Here is a 9,369-nt window from a genome sequence, read left to right on the forward strand (position 1 = left end):
AGTGCGAAAAGTGGTTTTTCAACACTAACACAAGTGCGAAAAGTGGTTTTTCAACACTATCACAAGTGCAAAAAGTGTTTTTTCCACACTAATACAAGTGCAAAAGTGGTTTCCTGCACCAACACAAGTGCGAAAGTGTGGTTTTTCAACACTAACACAAGTGCGAAAAGTGGTTTTTCAACACTATCACAAGTGCAAAAAGTGTTTTTTCCACACTAATACAAGTGCAAAAGTGGTTTCCTGCACCAACACAAGTGCGAAAAGTGGTTTTTCAACACTAACACAAGTGCGAAAAGTGTTTTTTCAACACTAACACAAGTGCGAAAAGTGGTTTTTCAACACTAACACAAGTGCAAAAAGTGGTTTTTCAACACTAACACATGTGCGAAAAGTGGTTTTTCCACACTAATACAAGTGCAAAAGTGGTTTCCTGCACCAACACAAGTGCGAAAAGTGGTTTTTCAACACTAACACAAGTGCAAAAAGTGGTTTTTCAACACTATCACAAGTGCAAAAAGTGTTTTTTCCACACTAATACAAGTGCAAAAGTGGTTTCCTGCACCAACACAAGTGCGAAAAGTGGTTTTTCAACACTAACACAAGTGCGAAAAGTGGTTTTTCAACACTAACACATGTGCGAAAAGTGATTTTTCCACACTAATACAAGTGCAAAAGTGGTTTCCTGCACCAACACAATTGCGAAAAGTGGTTTTTCAACACTAACACAAGTGCGAAAAGTGGTTTTTCAACACTAACACAAGTGCGAAAAGTGGTTTTTCAACACTAACACAAGTGCGAAAAGTGGTTTTTCAACACTAACACAAGTGCGAAAAGTGGTTTTTCAACACTAACACAAGTGCGAAAAGTGGTTTTTCAACACTATCACAAGTGCAAAAAGTCTTTTTTCCACACTAATACAAGTGCAAAAGTGGTTTCCTGCACCAACACAAGTGCGAAAAGTGGTTTTTCAACACTAACACAAGTGCGAAAAGTGGTTTTTCAACACTAACACAAGTGCGAAAAGTGGTTTTCAACACTATCACAAGTGCAAAAAGTGTTTTTTCCACACTAATACAAGTGCAAAAGTGGTTTCCAGCACTAAGACAAGTGCGAAAAGTGGTTTTTCAACACTAACACAAGTGCGAAAAGTGGTTTTTCAACACTAACACAAGTGCGAAAAGTGGTTTTTCAACACTAACACAAGTGCGAAAAGTGGTTTTTCAACACTAACACAAGTGCGAAAAGTGGTTTTTCAACACTATCACAAGTGCAAAAAGTCTTTTTTCCACACTAATACAAGTGCAAAAGTGGTTTCCTGCACCAACACAAGTGCGAAAAGTGGTTTTTCAACACTAACACAAGTGCGAAAAGTGTTTTTTCCACACTAATACAAGTGCAAAAGTGGTTTCCTGCACCAACACAAGTGCGAAAAGTGGTTTTTCAACACTAACACAAGTGCGAAAAGTAAAGTGGTTTTTCAACACTATCACAAGTGCAAAAAGTGGTTTTTCAACACTAACACAAGTGCGAAAAGTGGTTTTTCCACACTAATACAAGTGCAAAATTGGTTTCCTACACCAAAACAAGTGCGAAAAGTGGTTTTTCAACACTAACACAAGTGCGAAAGGTGGTTTTTCAACACTATCACAAGTGCAAAAAGTGTTTTTTCCACACTAATACAAGTGCAAAAGTGGTTTCCTGCACCAACAAAAGTGCGAAAAGTGGTTTTTCAACACTAACACAAGTGCGAAAAGTGGTTTTTCAACACTATCACAAGTGCAAAAAGTGTTTTTTCCACACTAATACAAGTGCAAAAGTGGTTTCCTGCACCAACACAAGTGCGAAAGTGTGGTTTTTCAACACTAACACAAGTGCGAAAAGTGGTTTTTCAACACTATCACAAGTGCAAAAAGTGTTTTTTCCACACTAATACAAGTGCAAAAGTGGTTTCCTGCACCAACACAAGTGCGAAAAGTGGTTTTTCAACACTAACACAAGTGCGAAAAGTGTTTTTTCAACACTAACACAAGTGCGAAAAGTGGTTTTTCAACACTAACACAAGTGCAAAAAGTGGTTTTTCAACACTAACACAAGTGCGAAAAGTGGTTTTTCCACACTAATACAAGTGCAAAAGTGGTTTCCTGCACCAACACAAGTGCGAAAAGTGGTTTTTCAACACTAACACAAGTGCAAAAAGTGGTTTTTCAACACTATCACAAGTGCAAAAAGTGTTTTTTCCACACTAATACAAGTGCAAAAGTGGTTTCCTGCACCAACACAAGTGCGAAAAGTGGTTTTTCAACACTAACACAAGTGCGAAAAGTGGTTTTTCAACACTAACACATGTGCGAAAAGTGATTTTTCCACACTAATACAAGTGCAAAAGTGGTTTCCTGCACCAACACAATTGCGAAAAGTGTTTTTTCAACACTAACACAAGTGCGAAAAGTGGTTTTTCAACGCTATCACAAGTGCAAAAAGTCTTTTTTCCACACTAATACAAGTGCAAAATTGGTTTCCTGCACCAACACAAGTGCGAAAAGTGGTTTTTCAACACTAACACAAGTGCGAAAAGTGGTTTTTCCACACTAATACAAGTGCCAAAGTGGTTTCCTGCACCAACACAAGTGTGAAAAGTGGTTTTTCAACGCTAACACAAGTGCGAAAAGTGGTTTTTCAACACTATCACAAGTGCAAAAAGTGTTTTTTCCACACTAATACAAGTGCAAAAGTGGTTTCCTGCACCAACACAAGTGCGAAAAGTGGTTTTTCAACACTAACACAAGTGCGAAAAGTGGTTTTTCAACACTAACACAAGTGCGAAAAGTGGTTTTTCAACACTATCACAAGTGCAAAAAGTGTTTTTTCCACACTAATACAAGTGCAAAAGTGGTTTCCAGCACTAAGACAAGTGCGAAAAGTGGTTTTTCAACACTAACACAAGTGCGAAAAGTGGTTTTTCAACACTAACACAAGTGCGAAAAGTGGTTTTTCAACACTAACACAAGTGCGAAAAGTGTTTTTTCCACACTAATACAAGTGCAAAAGTGGTTTCCTGCACCAACACAAGTGCGAAAAGTGGTTTTTCAACACTAACACAAGTGCGAAAAGTGGTTTTTCAACACTAACACATGTGTGAAAAGTGATTTTTCCACACTAATACAAGTGCAAAAGTGGTTTCCTGCACCAACACAAGTGCGAAAAGTGTTTTTTCAACACTAACACAAGTGCGAAAAGTGGTTTTTCAACACTATCACAAGTGCAAAAAGTCTTTTTTCCACAATAATACAAGTGCAAAAGTGGTTTCCTGCACCAACACAAGTGCGAAAAGTGGTTTTTCAACACTAACACAAGTGCGAAAAGTGGTTTTTCAACACTAACACAAGTGCGAAAAGTGTTTTTTCCACACTAATACAAGTGCAAAAGTGGTTTCCTGCACCAACACAAGTGCGAAAAGTGGTTTTTCAACACTAACACAAGTGCGAAAAGTGGTTTTTCAACACTATCACAGGTGCAAAAAGTGTTTTTTCCACACTAATACAAGTGCAAAAGTGGTTTCCTGCACCAACACAAGTGCGAAAAGTGGTTTTTCAACACTAACACAAGTGCGAAAAGTGGTTTTTCAACACTATCACAAGTGGAAAAAGTGTTTTTTCAACATTATTACAAGTGCAAATGTGGTTTCCTGCACCAACACAAGTGCGAAAAGTGGTTTTTCAACACTAACACAAGTGCGAAAAGTGGTTTTTCAACACTAATACAAGTGCAAAATTGGTTTCCTGCACCAACACAAGTGCGAAAAGTGGTTTTTCAACACTAACACAAGTGTGAAAAGTGGTTTTTCAACACTAACACAAGTGCGAAAAGTGGTTTTGCCACACTAATACAAGTGCAGAGGTGGTTTCCTGCACCAACACAAGTGCAAAAGTGGTTTTTCAACACTAACACAAGTGCGAAAAGTGTTTTTTCCACACTAATACAAGTGCAAAAGTGGTTTCCTGCACCAACACAAGTGCGAAAGTGTGGTTTTTCAACACTAACACAAGTGCGAAAAGTGGTTTTTCAACACTATCACAAGTGCAAAAAGTGTTTTTTCCACACTAATACAAGTGCAAAAGTGGTTTCCTGCACCAACACAAGTGCGAAAAGTGGTTTTTCAACACTAACACAAGTGCGAAAAGTGTTTTTTCAACACTAACACAAGTGCGAAAAGTGGTTTTTCAACACCAACACAAGTGCGAAAAGTGTTTTTTCCACACTAATACAAGTGCAAAAGTGGTTTCCTGCACCAACACAAGTGCGAAAGGTGGTTTTTCAACACTAACACAAGTGCAAAAAGTGGTTTTTCAACACTAACACATGTGCGAAAAGTTGTTTTTCCACACTAATACAAGTGCAAAAGTGGTTTCCTGCACCAACACAAGTGCGAAAAGTGGTTTTTCAACACTAACACAAGTGCAAAAAGTGGTTTTTCAACACTATCACAAGTGCAAAAAGTGTTTTTTCCACACTAATACAAGTGCAAAAGTGGTTTCCTGCACCAACACAAGTGCGAAAAGTGGTTTTTCAACACTAACACAAGTGCGAAAAGTGGTTTTTCAACACTAACACATGTGCGAAAAGTGATTTTTCCACACTAATACAAGTGCAAAAGTGGTTTCCTGCACCAACACAATTGCGAAAAGTGTTTTTTCAACGCTATCACAAGTGCAAAAAGTCTTTTTTCCACACTAATACAAGTGCAAAAGTGGTTTCCTGCACCAACACAAGTGCGAAAAGTGGTTTTTCAACACTAACACAAGTGCGAAAAGTGGTTTTTCCACACTAATACAAGTGCCAAAGTGGTTTCCTGCACCAACACAAGTGCGAAAAGTGGTTTTTCAACACTAACACAAGTGCGAAAAGTGGTTTTTCAACACTATCACAAGTGCAAAAAGTGTTTTTTCCACACTAATACAAGTGCAAAAGTGGTTTCCTGCACCAACACAAGTGCGAAAAGTGGTTTTTCAACACTAACACAAGTGCGAAAAGTGGTTTTTCAACACTAACACAAGTGCGAAAAGTGGTTTTTCAACACTATCACAAGTGCAAAAAGTGTTTTTTCCACACTAATACAAGTGCAAAAGTGGTTTCCAGCACTAAGACAAGTGCGAAAAGTGGTTTTTCAACACTAACACAAGTGCGAAAAGTGGTTTTTCAACACTAACACAAGTGCGAAAAGTGGTTTTTCAACACTAACACAAGTGCGAAAAGTGTTTTTTCCACACTAATACAAGTGCAAAAGTGGTTTCCTGCACCAACACAAGTGCGAAAAGTGGTTTTTCAACACTAACACAAGTGCGAAAAGTGGTTTTTCAACACTAACACATGTGCGAAAAGTGATTTTTCCACACTAATACAAGTGCAAAAGTGGTTTCCTGCACCAACACAAGTGCGAAAAGTGTTTTTTTCAACACTAACACAAGTGCGAAAAGTGGTTTTTCAACACTATCACAAGTGCAAAAAGTCTTTTTTCCACAATAATACAAGTGCAAAAGTGGTTTCCTGCACCAACACAAGTGCGAAAAGTGGTTTTTCAACACTAACACAAGTGCGAAAAGTGGTTTTTCAACACTAACACAAGTGCGAAAAGTGTTTTTTCCACACTAATACAAGTGCAAAAGTGGTTTCCTGCACCAACACAAGTGCGAAAAGTGGTTTTTCAACACTAACACAAGTGCGAAAAGTGGTTTTTCAACACTATCACAGGTGCAAAAAGTGTTTTTTCCACACTAATACAAGTGCAAAAGTGGTTTCCTGCACCAACACAAGTGCGAAAAGTGGTTTTTCAACACTAACACAAGTGCGAAAAGTGGTTTTTCAACACTATCACAAGTGGAAAAAGTGTTTTTTCAACATTATTACAAGTGCAAATGTGGTTTCCTGCACCAACACAAGTGCGAAAAGTGGTTTTTCAACACTAACACAAGTGCGAAAAGTGGTTTTTCAACACTAACACAAGTGCGAAAAGTAGTTTTTCAACACTAACACAAGTGCGAAAAATGTTTTTTCCACACTAATACAAGTGCAAAATTGGTTTCCTGCACCAACACAAGTGCGAAAAGTGGTTTTTCAACACTAACACAAGTGTGAAAAGTGGTTTTTCAACACTAACACAAGTGCGAAAAGTGGTTTTGCCACACTAATACAAGTGCAGAGGTGGTTTCCTGCACCAACACAAGTGCAAAAGTGGTTTTTCAACACTAACACAAGTGCGAAAAGTGGTTTTTCAACACTATCACAAGTGCAAAAAGTGTTTTTTCCACACTAATACAAGTGCAAAAGTGGTTTCCTGCACCAACACAAGTGCGAAAAGTGGTTTTTCAACACTAACACAAGTGCGAAAAGTGTTTTTTCCACACTAATACAAGTGCGAAAAGTGGTTTCCTGCACGAACACAAGTGCGAAAAGTGATTTTTCAACACTAACACAAGTGCGAAAAGTGGTTTTTCAACACTATCACAAGTGCAAAAAGTGTTTTTTCCACACTAATACAAGTGCAAAAGTGGTTTCCTACACCAACACATGTGCGAAAAGTGATTTTTCCACACTAATACAAGTGCAAAAGTGGTTTCCTGCACCAACACAATTGCGAAAAGTGTTTTTTCAACACTAACACAAGTGCGAAAAGTGGTTTTTCAACACTATCACAAGTGCAAAAAGTCTTTTTTCCACACTAATACAAGTGCAAAAGTGGCTTCCTGCACCAACACAAGTGCGAAAAGTGGTTTTTCAACACTAACACAAGTGCGAAAAGTGTTTTTTCAACACTAACACAAGTGCGAAAAGTGGTTTTTCCACACTAATACAAGTGCCAAAGTGGTTTCCTGCACCAACACAAGTGCGAAAAGTGGTTTTTCAACACTAACACAAGTGCGAAAAGTGGTTTTTCAACACTATCACAAGTGCAAAAAGTGTTTTTTCCACACTAATACAAGTGCAAAAGTGGTTTCCTGCACCAACACAAGTGCGAAAAGTGGTTTTTCAACACTAACACAAGTGCGAAAAGTGGTTTTTCAACACTAACACAAGCGCGAAAAGTGGTTTTTCAACACTATCACAAGTGCAAAAAGTGTTTTTTTCCACACTAATACAAGTGCAAAAGTTGTTTCCTGCACCAACACAAGTGCAAAAAGTGGTTTCCTGCACCAACACAAGTGCGAAAAGTGGTTTTTCAACACTAACACAAGTGCGAAAAGTTTTACCAAATACAATGGAAATTGTAAACCAGTTAAATGAATGATAATTACTTCAGATAACCTGGTTAGACAACGTGGCACCAGCTGTCAATTGTATTATTTACCTTGAAAACAATATCCTTCTACAACTTACTTATAGAACTCAATAAAAACATTTCATAAAATATAATTGAGTATATTTTAAAGACATAACGTAACGAGATATCCTGAGTCATTATTTGACATTGTACAGAATTATTTATCATTTGGGAAGACCCGATCCAACACTATATTTCAAAAACACCCTATCTGTAATTATATTACCCTCAGTCATAAAATGATTTTACCATGACAAGATGTGGTCTACCATTGCCTCTACTAAGAATTTACTTTCTCGAGCAAACAAATTTGGTCAGAGTGCCAGCGATAATTAATCTACACAAAATTTGGTCGCGAGGTGTGCAGGTCCCAAACATGATTTTTACAGGTTGTAGCTCATAAAAATTACTCGATAAATTTACACTTCCGCAAAGTACAGCTAATGCAATGGCAGATGAAATACCACCACCTTGTGGTAGTCTATCCCCTGATGACTTAAGCAGTCTCATGAAACTTTTCTCAGTTTCCATGCACACAGACACAACACTGGCAGATGGTTTCTGAAGTCCTCCTCTATTCTTCAGTGCAACAAATGGATGACTGTTACCATTTGCTTCAATTAGTGCTTTTGTGCATTTTTGGCAATGTAAACTTTTCTTTGCCATTTTCACAACATAGCCAGCCAGCTATGTAATTCACTGCAGCCTCTTTGTAGGATGACAATTCCATGAAATTTGGTACATCTGCATAGTCATGGTCAGATTGAAGTGGTGTGTATCGTTCATACATGTCATACTTTCGTGCTACGCCGATGGATGACAAGCTCACCGTATTTCCATTTACATGTGTAGAATCTGGTAGTACATCAAGAATGGATGTATCATCGCATATTATGCAGTTTCCAGTGCCACGCTTGATGTTATGTCTGATGAGCAAACGCTTAAACGCTGCCTTAAATTGCTGACATGTCGGATTGTTATTAAATCCTCCTTTGCATCTGACAGCTGAGAAGAAGAGCTCGATGTTATCCTGACTGAACTTATATGTGAGCAAGTAGTTCATCGGTGGATTTTCCACATCAACAAGTTCCTGGAAGAGGTTTAATACACTGGTCATGCTTGCTGCGAGGCCAATGAAGCCAGTTTTTCTAGGACCAGCATGCATTAGTTTACCTGATCCATCCTTTATTTTCAGGAGGCATGAACACCCTTCTTCCAGGATTTTCAAATTCCTATCGTTGTTTGAACGCCGCATAGGTGCCTTCAAACCTTTAGTGCAAGGATTTCGGCTGTTAAGAACATAAAAGATCGAATCAACAGTGCGAAGAAACTTGACAGTAGGTGCAGAACCCTGAAACTGTGGTAGTTGTAGGTGATCGGTGCAAAACTCGATAGCATCTGCAACATTGGAGCTAAATACCTGTGCTGCCAAGTTTACTTTCATTTTTTGTTTTCTTCAGTCCATGTGGGCTCTACGAAGTTTTGTGCCAAGACGCAGTCCCTCAGATTCCTGAAGAGTGTTCAGCTTTATGATGTATTCCCATCTAATTTTTTTCTCCCTTGTCATCTATCAAGATTTCCCCATCTGCGAAATAATTCCTCAGCAACTTTTTTTTTTTTTTTTTTTTTTTTGTATACAATATCGAGGCTCGTGAAAGAGCGAACATTAATCACACAGAAAGACAAACCGACACATAAAACATATAACATAGGGAGCGGTAGACAAGATGGGGAGAGAGGGGGAAGGACACAAACACAACATTTGAGAGCAGGGACCGAGAGACATGGAGACATCGAGAGATCTGAGAGAGGGCGAGGGCTTTGGGGGGGGGGGCGTGGGAAGGGGGCAGTGGGAGAGGTATAAAACATATGGACACTGCCAGGACTTCCAGGAAAGAAGTTGGAATTTCAAACAAGGTGGATCTGGGGTGAATTAGCGGGGGTAGAAAAGATCAAGGTTTTGGATGGGGGAAGATAAGAGATGGTGGTGAACAGCTGTTTTAAAGACCTGGAGGGAGGAGTGGGATTGAAGGGAGTGAGGGAGTTTGTTCCAG

This window comes from Myxine glutinosa, chromosome 12 (genome assembly GCF_964187855.1).
Source record: "Myxine glutinosa chromosome 12, kmMyxGlut1.1, whole genome shotgun sequence".
Lineage (NCBI taxonomy): Eukaryota > Metazoa > Chordata > Myxini > Myxiniformes > Myxinidae > Myxine > Myxine glutinosa.